The sequence below is a fragment of the Pantherophis guttatus genome, chromosome 17 (genome assembly GCF_059756535.1).
Source record: "Pantherophis guttatus breed Tessera chromosome 17, ASM5975653v1, whole genome shotgun sequence".
Lineage (NCBI taxonomy): Eukaryota > Metazoa > Chordata > Lepidosauria > Squamata > Colubridae > Pantherophis > Pantherophis guttatus.
In genome coordinates this window covers 541,773-561,193 of record NC_142079.1, presented here as the reverse complement: position 1 = coordinate 561,193, position 19,421 = coordinate 541,773, and the positions used below count along the sequence as shown (strand labels likewise).

At 56.9% G+C, this 19,421-nt stretch overlaps 1 protein-coding gene across 4 annotated transcripts in view; it reads left to right on the top strand.

Moving 5' to 3' along the window:
- The window catches only part of FAM222A (family with sequence similarity 222 member A), a 57,659-nt gene that overhangs the window by 15,337 nt on the left and 22,901 nt on the right, over positions 1-19,421 (top strand). The window contains exon 1 of one of the 4 annotated variants that reach the window (XM_087880579.1): positions 14,592-14,846. The exons of 1 other annotated variant lie outside the window; for it this stretch is intronic. The gene's annotated coding sequence lies outside the window, so the exon portion shown is untranslated. Of the gene's footprint in view, positions 1-14,591; positions 14,847-15,477; positions 16,018-16,122; positions 17,450-19,421 lie in introns of those variants that run through there. 2 more of the 4 variants (XM_034428933.3, XM_087880578.1) reach the window with 2 other exon arrangements.

Genomic DNA, 19,421 nt, shown 5'->3' with positions numbered 1-19,421 from the left:
GCCTTGGGGGGGGGGGTCTCCTGCCTGCCCTCCAGATCTGAGGAAGGGACACGGAGCCTTTGGAGGTGCGCAAAGCCCGGTGTCTTGGCTGAAGGGTTGTCCTTGAAGGTTAATTGGCTGTTAACATTTCATTGATTCGGGGCCTGGCCTGGCTCTGGCTGCAGATGGTTGTGGGGAGGGGGGGAGGAGAGGCTGCCAAGAGAGCAGTGCAGAGGGGCTCACAAGTATCCCCCCCCCTTTGTAATGCAGACCTTCAGCGCAGGCGTTCTGGGTTGCCCACAGGTTGCCCCAGTGCCATTGGTGGAATTCTTTTACTTCGGCCGAGGATTTCGAAGGGAAAAGGCCAGATCCGCTTGAGGGAGAGAAAGAGAGGGGTCTGGACGGGGGTGGGGGTGGGGGGAGGGAGGGAGAGGTTGGTGCTCCTGAGCTCTTCCCCCAACTCTTCTTTTCCAGAGAAGGTGGCATCTCCGGCTGGGGCTGCTCTGCCTGCCTTCAGCTCAGAGACCTTTTCCCGCCCCCAGTAAATCTTTCCTGGGTATTTATTGTAATGGATCCGCACGAGAATCCATGCATCATCTCTGCCTCCGGGCGCACTCCATTACCCTGACAAACCTGCGGCATTTAGCACCGGCCACGCTGCTGCTCCGGAGAGGAACCGCCGCTGAAGCCCTGCTGGGCCCTGGCCACCAAGCTGAGCAGGAGCAGGGAAACGGAGGCGGCCAGAGGGAGGGAGGGGGGCAGGCGGGAGGCAGACCCTCACGGGGCAGGATCTGAAGCCCTCCCGACCTCAGGATGCCTGGCCCAGGAGTTGGAGGGCTGGGGAAGAAGGAAGGAGGCCGAAAGAGAGGTTGGTGGTCGGAGAAGCCAGTCCGTCAAGCAGCTCCAGTAACGATTTAATTAACAAAGCAAGGAAGGAGGGAAGAGCTTTCAGCAAAGCCAGCAGCCTCTTTGGGGGCTCATCAAAGCTGGCAAAACCACTTTTGTGATGTCAGGAAGAGCAACGGGAGTCACATCTGCTGCCTGCTGAAGAGCCGGACTGAACCCGGAGCCACTGATAAGAGCAGCACCTGCTTATTAATGGAGACATCCAGGGAGCTGCTCAAGAGAGGGGGCCGCAGCAGGAAAGCCAGCAGTTCTGAGATGCAGCCCTTCGGAGAGGGTCCTTGGAGGCACTGCTGGGCTGGGGGGGCACATCATGGAGACCACCCACCACGCTGCCCCATGCAAGAGAGGGCCGTGCCAAGGCCCCAGGTGTGCCCTTCTCTTGGTCTTTGAGCTGCATCCCATCACCCAAGGGCCCACCAAGGTCTGAGCCGGTCCCTCCTGATGCCTGCCTTCCCCTTGGGGCATCCGTGGGGAAGCCCCTCTCTCTGTGCCTGCCTCCCCTCTTCCTGTCCCCCCTAGGGAGCGAAGTCCGGGGGGGGGGGAAGATGGATGGAGAGGAGGAGGCACTATTTGCGTGTGGAGGTGGGATGCTTGCTTGCCCACCAAATGTGGGAACAGCCTTCCAGAGATAGTGTCATAAATCACGCCGACACCTTCTCTTTGCAGGACTGGGGACGGTTGACAGTGGCTATTCATCTGAATGTCACTGGCAGTAAACTAGGTAGGGGGGCCACAACACAAATAAGCCACAGGGAGGAGGGAGCTTCCCAACACTGAGACCCAAAACGTCTCCTCCCTGGAGGCCTGAATATCAGGACGGAAAAGGTGAAAGTGAGCCACCAGGAAAGGCTGGGATCACTTTTTCACCCTCGGGTGAAAGTTTAACGCTGGGGATATTGAAATGCCCAAGAAGAAGGAAGGGCAGAAATCAGCAGGAATCCCAAGCCCCCTCCCCCCATTCGGGGTTGCAAGGAGGACAGGCTGGTGGAAGAAACTGGGTGGGTAAGAGGCCATTTCCCCCAACTCGGCAGCAGGAGCTGCGGACTGGAGGCTGAGTAGTGACCGAACTCAGCAATCGTTGCAAAACCCCATTGCTTCAGAGGAAATGAATTCCTTCTCTGGGGGGCTTTGGGTGGTTAAAAAGCCGAGAGCAGGTGTGGGGCGAGGAGTCTCCTTTGCAGAGCTCGGCCGCTTCAGAAGCAAACAGAAGACGAGGAGAATGGAGGTGGGGACTGATAGAAGAGGACCTCCGTAGCTCAGGATAGAGCTGTGGGGTCTTTGGTGCACTTTGAGCTGGGTGGTTTCCTTGCAGACATTTCATGACCCGGCTAGGTAACCTCATCAGTGCCACTGGATGTGGGAGGCCTGATTCAAGCCTTCTCCAGCTACTTCATTCAACCTACAGCCATTCTGGTTTTTTGGCTCACTCCAATGAAAAGACGGGAGTTTCAGGGAAATTTGCAGATTCAGGAGAACAGGACCATGGAGAGCTCCTAAATGAACTTCTGAATCCTCCAGCCGGAGTAGGAGCCCATTTTTTCGAAGGACAGCCGTTCGAGCTCAGCCGGGCTGGGTGACTTTCCCATTGCTGAGAGCCGAGTCTGAAGTTGGACTTTGTTTTCGTTGTCGTCTTTTCTATTTTGGATAGTCAAGTGGCATTAATCCGGGAGAACTTCAACTTTCACACTAGGGATGGGACGCTTCCTTCATCTTTGTCCCTCCGAAGTCACAGCTTTTCTTCCTGGCTGTTGAGGGGTCCAATGGGAGCTGCTTCTCAGAATGGAACAAGGCAGGATTACCTTGTGGTGATGTTTCCAACAGATAAAGGATGGTCTGTTCCTCAGGTTGGAGAGTTGTAGATAGATAAGTATCAGCACATAGCTTCAAGCAAGGGGTGGGGTGTGAGTGTGTCTGTGTGTGAACTCCCACTCCCCATCTGAGATGGAAAGCCTTAAATGTTATTATGAAGAGTTCCCCCAGAATCGGCACCACTTTCCCTTCAGGCTCTGTTTGCAAATATTGGTTATTAAATTGATTTTTGCCATGGTGCTTCCATGCTCAATGAACATTAAAATTAAAGTTCTGCTTAGTTTCTCACTAGGTTAAGGGTGAGGGAGCCAGAGGCTGGTTGGGGGGGGCAGCAAGAGATGGGGGTCCCCCAAGAGCACAAATGCAAGTAGAGCTGTTCCTCAAAGCCGGCACGGGGCGGGGCGGGGGGATGGGCCCCCTTCTCTATAATGCTTCCCAGGTGAAAATCCTGTTGGGGTCCTTCCCAGGACCACCCAGCATGGGCCAGCCCTGCAATTTGATGGGCTTGGTGGGCAGAAATGCTTGCAGGATCTCTGGCTCCTTCTCCAGGTGTTTTTGAGCCGAGGGCAGCTCTGCCCGGCGGCTGGATGGTTTGCTGAGCCTGCAGTAAGTTGCAAGGCGGAGAACTCCCCCAAAGTCTGAAAGCCCCCTCCCCCCCATCAGCCCCAGCAGGATTTGCAGAGACAGGTGATGGAATTGATTTTCCTCTCGTTTTACCTGCTCAATGAACATTTAAATTAAGGTTTGGCTGCCTCTCCTGGAGGGTGAGGGGGGGGCGTGGGTTGCTGTGGACTTGGAAGCAGAGGGGAAAAAAACTTTCCATGGCCCTTTGCGCTGGACTGTCCGCTGGAGATGGCCAAAGGATCCAGGAGGGGAGGGTCGTGTTTCTGGACTCAGTGGGTGCTGAAAGGAACAGGGACGGAGCTGGAGGACAGGCAGAAAACTAGGGGGCAGAAGAGCCCCTGTGGAAGAGAGTTTGCTTACTTGGTGTAGGGGATATTTCCGGGGTCTTCAAGGTGAGAGGAGAGAGAGGAGGCTCCAGGCTGAGCTTCTCCTGCCCTGAGAAAGCAACTGGGGGAGGGGGGTTTGTCTCTTTGGAGTAGGAGGACTCTGAGTGCCAGTTCTGAGCACCTGCTGGCCTCTTAACAGAAGTCAGGAATCAACAAGGAGTTATCCATCCACTTGGGTGCAGACAGGAGCGCCTGGCTCCCTCTCCCCCCCCCCCCATGGTCTCGCACACATACAAACCCCAGTCTCTTCCGCGATACTGCCAGAGAGCTATTCATGCTGCACTGGTTCTTTTTATTGGTTTTCATCACTTTTGACATTGCCAACCGTGGACCTTGAAGTAAATTTTCAGAAGCGACTGTGTGGGGCAAGGAAGCGACGTGCCGTCATTTTTCTAAATTAGGGAAGATTTCCAGCCTGAAAAGAGGAAGGTGGCACTGACTCGTGCGGAGGGGGAAGGACCAGAGATGGGCCAGAAGGATCCTCCCCACCTTACCTGCTCGGGAGGGCAGCCGGATTGGGGGGGGTATGATTTCTCCTAAGACGGCTGACAAAAACTTTGGGTTGCAAAACTGACCAGAATGGCTCCCACAAAGCCAAGGGCTGAGTTGGAGAAGTAAAAGGGGGCCTTTCCTTCCTCCGTAAGAAGATCCCTCCGAGTGGGGCATCCTCCCCCCCCCCGTGTCCTCCCCCCCACTCCGGTCTGTGAAGGTTTCCTCTGAAAGGAGAAGGGAGGAGAAAAAATTCCATTCCTTATTTATGAGGAAACAGAAGATTGGATTTGCATAATCAGCCCAGATTTCCTCTCGGAGGCCTGGGCTTTAATCTTGGTGGGTGAGCAAAGGAGCCTCGGGAAGAGCCGGATGTGATTTTGAAACATCTTCATTAAGTGGCTGTTGGGTTTCAAATCTGATTTTCTTTTCCCGATATTAAAATGTGTCACATGTAACGAGGATCAAAACACCTCAAATCAGGTTCCAGGAAAACTGGGGGCTGCTCCAGCTAATAAGAGCAGGTGTGGGAGGAAGCAGCACCTGGAAGGGAAGCGGTAATAAGGTGTTCCTGGGCATGTACAAAGTGCCTTTCCCTCTCTACTGACTGTCTAAGAAAGGAAGTCTCTCAACCTCCCCAGAGTCCCTGGGAGTCCGAGGGCTAGTAAATGTTCTAAGTTGTTGGTACTATTTGTGCCAACCTTCCCAACCTAGTGCCCTCGGAAGTGTTGCACTTCAGTACCCATAATCCCCAGCCAGCCTGGCTTTGGGGCTGGGCTAAGTGCCTCTCCAAAGCAAAGTGCTGCCTGACATTCTCTGTGCCAGGATTTGCATGGCGCCTGCAAGGTTTCCTTTGGGGATACAGGGAGCCATGCAAGGGGGTGTTGAAGTGAAACTTGCCCTGGCTGGATTGGAGGGGGCAGCGGGAGATGGAAGACAATCTTAAGGGAGACTGGGGGGGGGGGTTGCTCCTCCCCCCTTCTCTTCCACCGACGCATTGCTTTCCATTGATTTTACTCTCGGAGAACAGCAAAGCCTCTGGGGAGACTGAGGAACGGAGGGTGAAGGGAAGGATGCCAGGTAAATCAACCAAGCGTCCCAGGACAGGCTGGCAAAGGACTTGATGGGGTACCAAGAAGCAGCCCCCTCCCCATGCCTGGAGTGGCAGGGGCCCACCGGACAGGGCCCTTGAGTGCTGGGGAGTTGGACTGAAGACATCTGACCTAGCAGCTCCCAGATGCCAGCCTGCCTTTTCTCTTCTTGTTTTTGCCCCGCTTAGGGACATGGGTGGCCTTTGGGTCTCCCACCCAGTGGCCCCTTGTGAGCTGCCCCTTGTGGCAGAGGAAGCCAGGATGAATTGCCCGGGTGTTCCAGAGAGGAATTCAAGAGACGTTTGCCAAGAAATACACATGGGAGAGAGGAGCGTTCCCAGATGGCAGCATCCATTTTGATGTCAAGCCCAGTTGCCAGAGAGGCCGCCGTATTTCATGCCGAAGCTCATCATTCCTGGGGGAGGGGGGGAAGCAGGGAGGGGGAGCTGAACTTCAGGGAAGGGTGTTTTATGGACTTCCAGGTGAGCAAGATTCACAGCGGTGAAGATCCGTGTATCTCCGCCTGCCTTCGTGAAATTTACTGCCAGCCTCCTGAAGTTGTTGTCAGAAAGGGAGGTGGGGGCACTGGAAATGGGCTTCCTCCCCTCCCCATCAGCTTCCTGGGGAAAGGAATAGAAACTGCAGTTGGGATGGGACCCAAAGAAAAAGAGAAAGGAGCCTTTGCCACCCCCCTCAAAAGCTGGCAATTCTCTGAGGTGCAAAGACCAAGTTCCGTTGTTGCGTTGCAACCTCTTAAAACATCTTTATCCTTTCAAGAAGATGGGCAAAGATGGAGGCAAAGGAGCCCAAGCTTGGCTGGAGGTGCCAAGCCAAGAGAATGTCCCGGACACAACTGGGGAAGAAACGGGCGCCGGAGTCGGCACAACATCAAACCTGAGCAGATGGCAAGGAAAGCACCAAGCTGGATCAGGCCCAGGTTGCCCTCTCTGCTGCTCTGCCATCTTCTGCTCAGCTTTGAGGAGTGGTCAAGAGCTTCTGAGGGGAGATGAATGGACCGCTGCTTGGCTTGGCTGCCCACTTCTTGGTGACCACCTCAGATGCCTCCGTCTAAGTCTCTGGCTTCTCTCCCCTTCTGAAAGACAGCCACATCTCTCTCTCTGCCCCCTCCCCCCATGGAAGCCTTGGGCCCTTGCCCACCACACCTGCCTGGGGATCCAGAGCATGAGGCCCCAGGACTGATCCCCTCCCCCCGGGCCCTCTGGCTGCCCCAGATGCCAGATCTCCGTACTCCTGCATAACATTTATCTCCTGAATCACCTTCCCATTTTCTCTGACATGGATGATTTTTTAATGCGCAATCTACGTCTGATCCCTTTTTACAGCCTGTTAATGCCCGATCGGCCGGCTCCGCAGTCCGGAGGACCCGTTGCCATTAAAACCTGATCTCTGCTGCAGCTGCAGCTTTGTGGAGCCCAGAATGGCTGCTAGTGTCTTGGCAGGTATCAAATATCGGAGGGCGACTCTTCTTGCCCCCTCCCTCCCTCCCAGGATGAGCCCCGCTGGCTGGTTCTCCATTATGCTCAGAAGGATCGCGTTTCTGCCGGCCTCATCTCCTCCTCTCCTCCCCTCCAACTTAATGGTTGCCATGTCTCCTAATCTACTTTAATTCACAGCAAGACCAGCTCGGATCTGACTCACAGCTGGAGCTTCTCTGCCATGGGAACCACAGCAAAGAGGAGAAGCCAGCAAGGAGCTTCATGTCTACTCCCGGTCTGATAGGGGTTTGCTTCAAGGAGTTTCCTAGGTGCCCCATCCAGACCAAGATTGAAAGTGGAGGGCCTCGCCTGTAAAATAATCTCATCTTTGTGCCACTGAAAATATCCTTGCTTGCCAGCAGGGGGATCCACTGCTCTTCTGATGGACCTCTGGTGCCCTCTCTGGTCAGGGGCAGAATTACCCTCCAGTCCCACGATGGGGACCTCCAAACTGGGACAGCCTAGAGAGGAGTTGGTGATGGGGGCTGGGGAGGCCGGATGGCTGTGCTTCCGTCCCAGAGCCAGCCTGGCTGGGAATTCTGAGAGTTGGAGCCCTGCTGTCTTGGAGGCTTCCCTTGTTCCCGTCTCCTTTTTTTAGCGCGTGGATCCTCTAAATTTGGTTGGCATGGCAACACTGCAGGTGAGTCTCATTAAGCCCCAGCCTGATTGCTCCCCCTTCAATCCTGGGTAATTGCTTGGGGATTGGATCCCCCTCCTCAGAAGCCACTTTCTGACTTGGGGGTCTGCCCCCCCTCCCCCTCCTTCACCCCAGCCTCCCCCCACTGCCACTTGCGCGCCCCCGCAGGGCTGGCTTTTGTCTTCTGCTGCGACTCATCCCCATCATTAAGCCGAAGGTTGGTTGCCATGGCAATTAATCACTCAATCCTTCATCAGCAACTTTTGCCAAATGTCACCCTGCTCTTGATCAAATGAGGAGAGCAAATTAAGCCCGGCGCCCGCCCCACACCCTCCTTCCCAGGTGCCTTCCCCAATCACTTGCAAAGTGGCTGCAGATGGTGGCGGGGGAGGTGGGTCCTGCAGGCTGGAGCTGGGGGGGGTGGTCCGAGAGGGTTGACCCCTTTGCAAGCTTCAGGCTTGTCCCAGCCCTGCCCAAGGACCGCTTGGCAAAGGCAGGGCCTGCGGGAACCTAGGCTGGCTCCAAGATGCAGGGTAGGGCTGGGTTGAGTTGCCCAAGGCTGAATCCTGGATTGGCTTGTGGCCTTGGAGCCAAACCCCACCCTTGACGGGCGCTGGGCCGACGTGGTTGCTGAGCGCTGAGGAGCCCAAGGAGTTAACGCCGGCAGGTGCTGCTTCCCTCCCCTCCTGCAAACAATTCTACCTAAAACTCATTTCCCTCTTCAACCTGCAATTAGCAGAGTCACGTGCCGCATGCAAATGCCGGCCTTTAATTGTCAGCTCTAACCTTGAGAAAAGCTGCCCCCCCCCTCACCATCCACCCCGTGAGCCTTTTGCCTCCCATCAACCTTGGCCAAGGACGGCAGGCCCTGCGCCAGGCCTGGCACGAGGGAGTCAGGCCGGGATGGAGGAACACTTCGGACTGGGAGGCCTCTCAGGGCACCTCCAAGGAAGGTCACTTTGCTGGAGCCCCCTCCCCCCAACCAGACATGGGGTGCCTCTCCAACTTCACTTCTCTTAAGTTGCTTTAAACCTCCATCAGGTTTATTCACTCTGGGCAGAATCGTTTCTCTGCTGCTCAGGTTTTCTCTTGATCCACCGCCTGCCACCTGCTCTTCCCAGAGATGCAAAGCAAAAGGAAACTCTGACAGCATCGCTTGGTCCTGAGAAGCCAAGCACAAAGGGAGCCGGTTAGTCTTCGGTTAGGGGACCCCAGCCGATCCCAAGTCCCAACAACGCCTGGCCTCCCTTCACCCCCAAGAAACTTCCAGAGCTGAGTTTGCCTGGCAGGAGGTGCCACCTTGTCTCTCTCTTTGGCTGCCTTGAATTAGACATGAAGACAAGCAATGGGAAGGAGTGATCCTTCCATCCACGGGAGCCCATTCTTATCTCTTTAGCCAACCCGCCACGAAGACATTCTGGATTCCGGGGCTGTCATGGCTCCCGCATCGGCCACGGTGTGCCTGAACAAGCCAGTTGCAAGGGGGAGCGACCCCCAGGGCAGGTGCCCCCCTCCCCTCTCCCACTTGGCCCGGTGGGGGAGAGGGCAGCCCTGGTCTTTTTCTCTCTTCCCTGAAGACCATCAACCCAGTTCAAGTAATAAGCAGGGAGAAAGTGAGGAAAGTTACGCGGCGACTCAATTATAGGAAATTGTAAAATTGCATTAGGGAAGGTGGTGTTTAAGGGCTGAGGCCTTTGGACAATTTGTCTCTTTCTGACTCAGGGAAATCGATTAGCCAGCCGGGGGCTTTCCTTTCCCAGGCGGTTTCGCTCCCCTCTCCTTGGGATCTCTGGGAAGGTGGGAATCGGCCCCCACTGGCACCGAGCGGAGGTTTCTTGCCCCCATCTGGACGTGGGTGGCCCGACTCCTGGTGCCTCCCTTCAGGCGTATCGATCCGGCCTCAGACTCCCAGCAGAGCTTGCCCGTCAGCCGACACTCCGATGCGCAGCTCTGGGACGTGGGTTGCCTGTTAACCAAGCTAACGACCCACAGAAGTTGCCTTCGGCTTACAGACGCCCTGAGCGTAACGGCAGGTCTAGCTGCAGTTTTGGGGCTCAGGAGATCCCTCGACTTTGCCCTGGATCCACAATAAGAAATGGTTCCTGTGGGTTTGCCCTGCACCCCCCTCCCCCCAGGAAGGGGCACCCGAGCAGTTGCCAGGCAGCTTCTGCCTCCTCATCCCAGGGACAGGTGTGGGTCATGGTGGAATTGACCTCTGCCAAGGCTGAGGATTAGCGTCGCTCAGAGTGGGGGCTGCCCCTCCCCTTTGCTAGAGCCCAAGCAGGGGAGAGTGGCAGAGCTGTGGGGGGAGGAGGCTTCCCCAGGCCTTTCTGCCCTCGGTGCCTGGAGCATCGCCCCTGCCCCCACCCCCTTGTCCAGGAGTTGGACAGCTCTCTGCTGCCCAGGACTGGGACCAGAGGAGGGTCTCCCACCTCACCTCCTCTGAGAAGGGCAGTTCGCATCAATGGAGCCCCCCACCCGCCAGCCGTTACGGGGACAGCCCAGCCATGGATGACCCTCCCTGGTCCATGGCAGAGGAGATTAATTCCCCAAACTTTGCTTGCAGGGAGAAGGTGAGTAATCTTAGCAGCTCATGTTAATTGGGGAGCCGCAGGCTGACACACAGATTTACAAGAGTGATTGACAGGCAGTGCCCTGTCCATCCCCACTTGGGACCCTTTAAAGCCACTCCAGGCCTTCCGGCTTGGGACTTGGGGGACAGCCGACCTGGAGTTTGGGGGCTTGTGGCTGTGGGCTCTATGGAAGGCCGGAGTGGGGGAGGGTAAAAACCCACCCACAGGTGCTCTGCATTTAGAGGAGTCATGGGTCCAGTCTCGGGGATGAAAAGTGGCCAGAGCCTGCAGGCCCATGTTCCTCACCCTGGTTCCCAAGCCTGCCTTGGGGCTAGATCCCCCGGGGGAGGTCGTCTTTAATGGGCTACCCGCTCCTCCCTCGTCCCCTCCCCAGGTCCTGTGCTTGCTCATCAATTCTTGATGGCGGGGCAGCCTTAATCGGTTTCTAGGGCCCACTTAATATTCCCGGGGACATAAAGTGGAGGCTACTCCAGTTGTTTTAGCCAGAATGGCCCCCACCCCGTTCCGGCTGCCGTAAAACCCGCCGGTGCCATAGAAGCCTCTGTAATTAAGGCCTCCCTCCCGCGAATCCATTTATAAGGCGAGGTTCCCGCGTGGCCAGGCTTTTAGGCAGCTTCCACTCCAGCGCCAGCCAGCTCCCCTCTTCAATTAAGCAGCTGTGGATAATGGAGGCTTCCGAGGGGGGAGAGGGGAGGCGAGAGAGCGAGAGGCCCACCGCTTGCCGTTTCCCAGAAGGGACGCACAAAAATAGATAGCTCTTTCCCCTTTTTGTGCAAAGCCTGTACACATGCAAACACACACACACACACACACACACACACACACACTCAGAGAGACAAATAAAGCCACATGCATAGTTAATTGCACCGCTCGGTTTGCCCAGAATTTCTGCACTGAAGCTAATAAGAAGGGGGGGGCACACTAAAATGGGAAGGAGGGGAGGATTCCCACAATTCTCTTTGATGCAAGCCAGAGATAAAAGGGGGAAATTGCTGGCCAAGTTAATGACCATAATCAAGCTAATCATAGGCTTGGGGAGGGAAGAGGACTCTGAGCCCCCTTCCCTTTTCACCTGTAACTAGTCCCAGAGGTTCTCCGGTCAATGTTTCCCCAGCCTCTCCGGGCCCAGGTGGCATCAGAAGCAATCTGGGCTCTGCAAAGGAGGTCGGGGGCTGGTGAGGCCCTGGGCTCCTCGGATACTGAGGTTGGCCCCAGAGGGCCCTTCCCCAAGGCATTCCCCCACTTCCTGTGTGCCTGGAGATCCCAGGGAGGGATCAGTGCCCTGTCTGGGAAGCTTTTACCGCTCTTATAGCTGCCCCCCCAAAAGCTTTGGGGTCCAGCAGGCTTCAGCTTTTCCCCAGGTGCCTTTCTTCCCCTATCCTTTCCTGGGAAGCAGCATGGAGCCTTTTTGGGGAAGAGTTTGCAGCCTCTCCCTCTGCCTCCCCCTCCGCCTCCCTGGGCGATCAAAGCAACTGCTTCAGATAAGGAGACCCAAAGGGTGGAGATGGAGAGTGGGGCTCTCCCCTGGCCTGAATCCTGATGGAGGACTTGCTGAAAAGGCCATATTTTTTCCAGAAAGGAGATACCCTTCTAGCGATGTGGGAGAGCAGCTCCAAGCCTACGGGGGAGGGGGGCACAACAGGGATTGGGGGGCAGTTGTAAGCAGCTGATTGAAAGGACCCAGTGCCCAACCTTCAGCACGGCCCTCCGGTTTCCTCTGCCAGTAAATGGATGCCCATCGCTCTCTGCCAAAGAAATCTTGGAATTTGTGGCTCTGTTGTTTTGGCCTTGTTATTCCTACTCTCTAGAACCGTTTTTTAGAACTGCCAATATTTTTCCCGTTTCCATCTGGAATTTCAGCAGCAAAACACGCTTGTTTGAAAAACGGGCAACGTCCCAGCGGGAACCCAGCCAGAAAGGCTCCCTGCCTGCCTCTTTCTCTTGCCTGCTCTGGCTCTGCCACGTCTCTGCAGAAGCCGCGATTCCCACAGCCACGTCAGGCACCGGATCAGAAGAGACAGCGCTCCCCACAGCTCCCTATACCGTATCGGTGGCCGGAGCGGTGGGGAAGTTTGGGTCAGCCTGCTCTGTGAGGAATTCTTGTCTTGATGGGGGCAAGAGCCAGTGCCAGGTCTCCCTGGGCCTGGCGCACCCTGCTCGGCTGCTTCTCCCAGTTCTTCCGTGGGGCATCCCTTGGTCTTTCACCAAGGGGGGCTTTGACTGCACAGCTGAAGGGAAACTGTTCACCGATTTCCTCTCCCGCTTCCTGTCGTGGGGGCCAGCCTGCAAAACTTCATGCTAGTTGGAGAAGGGGAGCTTCTCTTTCTGAAAACGCTCCAAGGACATTTTTGAGCTTCCCCAGACAGCAACATTCGGAAGAGTCTCTCTAGGTTATGAGATACCCTTGGTGAGTGAACCGGGGGAGGGTGTCTCGACGCGTCCTTGTGTGAAGGAGGTGTGACTTTTATGGGGCAAGTCTGGCTCTTCACTGCCCCCCACCCTCGGAAAACACCATCAAAGGCCGGCTGCAATTTCCCCTTCTTTATTGGCCGAGACTTCTAAAGCATCTCTGCCCCCCACCCCCACCCCACTTCCCTTTGCAGTCAAAGAGCATGGGAAGTCCTTGCAGGAGGCCTCCCCCCCACATTAAAGATCAAAGTCTTGCAGGAGTCACGGATTCCAGAGGTGCCAACCTGTTGCTGCAGGAAGCAATAAGCACAGGGGCCCTTTGCACCCCTCTGGTGAATTGCTCTGCCTGTCAAATGGCTCCCCTTTGATTTCATGAGGCTGCCCTGCAATTTGGGGTGGGCGGGCTTGTCCTGCCAGGATGTTTTCTATCAATGTGGCCTTTCCGGATGCCCTCGGCTCCTGCCCGAGGCCAGTTTGGGCCTGTTTTAGCCAGGCTGCTATTCTGTAAGGTGAGAAGTTGGACCAGAGCCTTGCCTGGCAGAAGAGGCAGGCTGACCCGGTCTGTCCATCTCTGCCTAATTGCCCAGGCCTGGCCTGGTGGGAGTTGGGAGTCCCTGGATGACCAATGCAGATAATGTGCTCCAAATTGGAAACACTTTAATGGAGTTTAAATTGTTTTTGAGGCAGAGTTTAATTGGGACATTCCACTGGGGCATTGAGCTTGTGTGGAAATGAGACCACCGGGCACTTCAAGTCGTCTTCAACGACCTGACCGAGTGCCAGCCTCCAAACGTTTCATCACTGCCGCCCTGCAGTGTTTGAGTTGACAACGGAAAGGTCGCACAAGATTCTGAGCACGTGGGATGTTGGTGTCGTCTCTCCTCTCCTTGGACTGGGCTTCGGGGCCAGCTGGGATGGAGAAGAGCCAGCGGGGTTTCTCCGCCGGAGAAGCTTCGGATGCATGAAATTGCCCCTGAATCGGAAATGGTCGGCCTCTTTCAGCCAACAGGAAATACATCCCCTTTATGGGCCCAATTGCAAAAAATGCCCTCACCCGGAAAGGAGGCTGGGGAGAGGGCCCCTTTAGTAGACCCCCCCAGCCCTCTTTCACAAGGGATGTTACCTTTATGCTGCATTTCCTTTGCTGCCCCTTAGATCTCTCCCATGAGCCGGATAGATTGATGCTGCTGTGTCTGTGGTGGGCTCCTTGGTCCCAGCATCCCCCACCCCCAGAAAGCTGTTTCAGCCAGTCCTTTCCTCACTGCCCCCCCTCCCTCCCTCCCTTGGAACAAGATCCAATCCCTGCTCTTGTCTGTTAAAAGGCTGCAGGGCTTCATTATTGGGGCTTGGAATAGATGGGCTTCAGGTACTCTTCTCAGGTGAGGCTGGCTGAGATTGCAGAGACCTTAGTTTAAATTTTGCCCCTTGGGTGGGTGGGCTTGGGATCTCTAGCTTCTCTCCTGCTCAGGCATCTCACGGGCATCTCATTGGTTCCCTCTTTGGGCTGGGAAGTGGCTTGTTTCCCATCTAAAGAATAAGAAGCTTTCCCTGAAACATTCTGAGGCCAGAAAAGCCCTTCGGATCCCAGAGAGCAAAGACCTCACAAGGGGCTTTCTTTTCCTGACCCAGGCAAAGTGGTTGCCTCTGTAACTTTAGGGCTGCTTGGTTGGGTGCAGCTTTAAAGGTCTGACTCTGAAATATGGGGGGGGGGGGGCTGAAGAAAGGGCTTGGGGAGGACCCCTTCTCCAGGGGGTGATTGCTTTCAGCTTGCAAACCTGGCACTCAATGGGTGGTGCAGAAAATGGTTATGAATTCAGCTGAGCTGCAGCAGAGAGTAAGAGGCAACTATTAATTAAATCCTGACATCTGGAAAGGCAGATTCTGAGGTGTTCTCTGTGCCTCTCCTCTCTCTTTCAGCATGTCCTTCAGCCCATTGTTTTCTCGCCCATACAGGAAGGTTCCGCAGAGGCCGAGAAGCCCTGATCCCCACCTATTGATGGCCCAGCCAATCAATGCTATCTTCTCTTCCCATGCCTGCGCGTCCATTGATTTTTGTTGTTGTTGTTACCTCTCTGTTTATGTAATGTCTGAACTTTGCACAACTCAACCGTTTAATGTGCAGAAAAGGAGGCCTGTTGCCATGAAAACACGGCTCCCGATGACAGCATAATGCAGAGGGAGCCCTCTTTGCTTGGACTGCGCTGAGCGTATTTTAACCTTGATAAGTCAATAACTTTGTGGAAAAGAAAGCCGGATCTGATGGGGCTTTCAAGGCATTGAAGCCGGAGGAGAAAGGCCGGGTTTTAATGCCCGGGAAATCTCTCTCCCTCCGTGTGGCAGCACAGCAGAGCTGTGAGAAGAGGAAACGGGCTGCCCTTGTGGCTGTGATTTGTATGCTCTATAAAGAGCCAGGCAGAGGGACGTGGGTAGGTGTGTGGCTTCTGAGGGGGGTGAAGGTGGTTGGTGCCCCAGGTGGGGTTCTGGGAGGAGAGGGCTGGAAGCTGCCCAGTTCCAGAGGTCGGGCTGGCGGAGGATAAGAGGGCGTATGGGACCCTGGCCGAGTAGCCAACGGAGCCTGTCAGAAAAGCTGCCTTCAGATACCAGCGATAAAAAGAGATCTTCCCGAGACAGGTGGGCGGGCGGGCTGCCACCTCCCTTCCGGCTGCCCGGGACCGGAGCCCAGCACCGCCTTAGGAAGGGCTTCGCGGCAGAAGCCCTGTTGCCGGCTGGGGACGACGGGATTCATTCCGCCCAAGCCTCGCTCGCAGGCGCACAGGGGTTGCAAAGGGGCCGCCGCCGCCTCCCGGGGCCTGCGGTTTTAGGGGCGGGGGAGCCCCACGGAAAGCCCGCCTGCAGACCTCCGGAGCGCTGCAAGGGCACCGGGAGCCCACCCGCCAATTCGGCCGCGTGGCTGCCGAGGCCCCGCCCCCTCCGGCGGGGGGAGGACGCTTGGCGCCGTCGCCCGGGCAACGCGGGCCCGGGGGGGGCGGGGGGCGTGGCCGGGCCGCGTGGGCCGCCAGCCGGGCAGAGCGCAGGAGGCGCAAGCGCTGCGCGGCTCAGAGTCGCCGCCGCCGCCGCGGAGGGAGGTTGCGCGGGAGCCGCCGCTGCGTGGAGCCGCCGGAGCCGCCTCGCTCAGCGCTGCGGGGAAGGAAGGCGGCGGAGCGGCGTCCCCGGGGCGGCTCAAGCCCGGCGCCCGGCACCCCGAGCCGCGCTCTGCATCTGGCCGGCCCGCTTCCTCCGCCGGCTCTGCCCCGGAGCCCCTCGCCCGGCTGCTCGGCGCGGCGGCGGCGGCGGCGGCGGCGGCACACAAAGGGACCAGCCCCGCCGCCCTCCTCCATGTCGTCTGGGCTGCTCCGGCAACGCCGCGCGCGGCCCCGGCAGGATGTGAGCCCCGCTGGCGGCTGGCCACCCCCGCCGAGCCCCGGCCGGGCCAGGCCGCGCCCGGGCGGCCCCTGAGGATCGCGGCGGCATCGGCGGCGCTCCTGGCTCGGCTCCCTTCATGGCCGCGAGGACCCGGCGGCGGCGGCGGTGGAGGCGGCGGCGGCTGCTGCTCTCGCCCGAGGCGCCCTGAAGCCCAACCGGAGCCGCACCGAGATGGTAAAGGGGATGGCGGGCAGGGCAGGCGGCGCGTCTGGCTGGGACGGTCCGCCCCGTCCTTGCGCCTCCCTCCGTCCGCCGCCCCGGCGCTTCCCCTTCGCCCGATGGCAGAGCGTCTCTTTGGGGCGGCTGAGAAGCGCCCCCACCCGCCATGAGCAGCCGTTGCTTTGCTCAGGTGTGCGGGGGGGGCGGAGGGGGGTCCTGAGGGCCTGTGGCTCCCGCTGGGTCGGTGGCCGATTGGAAGAGCTCCGGCCAGGGGAGGAAAGCGGCCGCGGGGGGTCTGGGCAGTCTGTGGCCCGTTGTGAAGTCTCCCCTCCTAGCCAAGGGGGGGATTGAGCGGGCTGGGGCTGAGCAAAGTTGGCGCCTCTGTGCCTCCTTTGGGGCCTTTCAGGGGGGCCTCCAACCTCCCCTCCCTCTGGGCCAGGCCCGCTAGTCTTCTCCCACCGGAGCCTTCTGGGGGGGGGGCAGCCTTGAGGAAGCCACGGAGGCCTTGTGGGGGGAGGGGCAGGAGAGACCCTATTAGCTCTAAGAAGGAAAATTCTCACCCACAGCTCCCCCCTCCCAGAAACAGCCCCCCCAGGATGGAGATGGGGGCTTCGTGCGAGGGGCTCAGTTCCCCTTTGGGGCACTTTCTGTCTGTGTGGCCCTTGGATGGTTTTGCAAGGAAGTCCGCGGGGGGGGAGGGGGAGGGGCAGCCCTGGCACGGCTGGCCTTTCTGTCTGCAGCCTCATTGGGCGCTTGGGCAGGTGCCCTTGTTTCTAGCGGCAATGGCACAACTCCCTCACAAGGGCTTTCCGCTGCTGCCCTTGAACCGCCCCAGCCAGGCACAAGGCCTGCTTTCTTTCCCAAACTGGGAGGAAGAAATAGCATCGCTGCTGCCGGGTGGCAAAGCCGGGCCTGGAGGAAGGGGGCCGGGAGAGGCGTGGGGGGAGCCTCTGAGACCACTTACTTATCCCCCCCTCCCCTCACTGCATGGGAGGGCCAAATGGGGCCTGTGCTGAGAGGACTTTCAGGGGCTGCACCCTGGGGGCCCTGGGAGAGTTTGGGCTTGGGGAAGGCCGGGCGGTTGGGGAGGGTGGTGGGGGTGCTGTCCCCCTCCCCAAAGCTTCTTGAGCTGAGCAGGCGTGCGACTGTCTGGTTTTAGCCTCCTCTGAGCCCAGACTCTGGGAGGCAAGTCAGATCTCCTCCCGCCCAACTGAAAACCTTGATGGTGGCCTTGTGAAGCCCCCCCCCCAAGTTGGATCAAAACATAATCAGGAAGGTTAAATCCCCCCAGGCCACAGAGTCTGCCTGCCGACTGTCCCTGGCTCTCTGGAAGGAGGCTCCTACTGACTTGGGACTTTGGCTCCTCACCATCAAATCTGTCTGGAACCCCTGCAGGTGAAGCCCCCCCCCCCTTCCCCATCTGCTATGAGGAGGCTGTCTAGAGCAGGTGGGTGAACCTAGAGGCCTTTTTACAATGGAGAAGGCGGCATTCAGGGTTGGGCGTCTGGGCCCTGGAGTCCAGGGGTCAAGTGTAGGCTGTGGCTTTGGGACGTCAACGCCTCATTGTGCAAAGTGTGTGAGGCGACGACGTGCTCAGAATAATGCATAAGACTCCCCCCCCCCTTTCCCGGCTTGCTTGGAAAAAAAGTTTTCAAATTTCAGACTTTGGAGGGAATTTTGTTGGAGAGAATGAAAAAGCACCGGAGCAAAGGACCTGCTCTTCAGCCGGGCCTTTAAATAAGAACAGGATTACTGGGTCCTGTTTGATTTAATCCTGATTATGATTGTGAATTCACTGAAATAGGGATTCTGAATATGAAGATGCCATATCTGTTGAATAAAAAGGGGAGGTTTACACATAACTGCAAGGGCTTTTTCCAGACCAACCAGGATAACAAATTCTGTAAAATGTTAAAATCTGCACGCTTTTTAATGTCAGCCAACTCAAGTGAAACCTTTGAGCTTCAGTACTGGGAGAAAATGCCTGACTTGCCTTGACTCAACATTGTGAAATTGGAGAACCTTTGAGGCTGTGAGGGAATAGCAGCAACTCCTTTCTCTTCTCTCTTTTCGTGGCCTATGGAGGGAATGACTTTTCCCCCTGGAATTTTATACCGTCTGCCTGCTCAGAACTCTGCAGGACTTAGAAGCCTGCACAATTGGCCAGTGCTTTGCTCGGTCACCTGTAGGTCCCTGGTATTTTTGTCTTACGGCCGGAAAGGGTGCCTGGTCTCCTTTGATCTGTTAGGGGCATTTACTGATCTTTATTGGGAGAAGGAAGTGCTGGGAATCCTTTGTGTCCTTCCTGCCTTTAAAAGCCTCCCAGGCTGGCCTCTGCACTCTCTTCTCTGCCTGCAGATCCGCCACTGGCTCGAACAGGTCAATAAATCTCCATTCTGCCGCCTTCCTCTCAGTTTCACGCTGCGAGATATTTCAAGTCTAAAGAGGGAGCCGCATTAAAAATTTAAGCCTCGAAGCCACTGAATCTTCCTCTGTTACCCAAGGCTGCAGAGAGAGAGAGAGAGTCATGCAGGCCCTTCAGATGGCTTCTCCTGGGGGGGGTGGGGGGAGTGGATTTCACTCAGATTGTCAGAGAGTAGTAGAGGGGTGGGGCCTGTTTTCCTGAGGAGGGGTCTCTGATTCTGCAACATTACTCACCCCTGGCAGGAGTATTTATATTCTGGTCTCTATCTTCAGCCTTGCTCAATTATTTGGATAAAGTGATGGATGTGATGCCATTCTCCCCCCCCCCCCCAATTCCCAGTCTGAAGCTGTCTGTGTAGGATGATACATTTGGCCAAGGACTGCGGGACGGCCCGAGAAGGGCGTGAATTATTGTTACCTTAGGTTGAGTCCATGTTCAAGTTGCTAGTCCATATTGTGGATGTGTGAAAGATAGAAAAGCAGGCCCAAAGGTCCACTTTCAAGTTGTGGATTATTTTTTCCTCCTTTCTCTCTGCTTGCAAGAGTCCACGACTTTCTAAGACCGGAGAGAAGCCACGAAAAGGTTTGTGGTCTCTTCTGAAACTGGAGCCTTGGTGCCCTGGCTTCTGTCTGTGAAAGGCACTTGGGGGGCGCCTCTCTCTCCAACAGGAAAAGGGGGTGCTCTAAGGGAGTGTGGCCGATGACATGGGGGGTCTTTTTGCCCCAGCCGGGGTGAGGAACCGCTAGGCCTTCCTCCCGCCTGGCGCGTTCTTAGGGAAAAGCGAATGTTCACCCCAGGTAATTCAATCACGGGGCGATTCCTCTCCCTGCTAATGCCGCACACAAAAGCCGGAGGCTTCATTACTCCTCTTGGCCGGGCGAATTGCTTCTCTCCCTGGAGTGAGCCGGCTAAAGCTGGCTTTATTATGTTAACCTATTTGTGTGTCAAGAGCTATTGTGCGGCTGCCTATCGCTGTTTGTGCTCGCCTGGCACC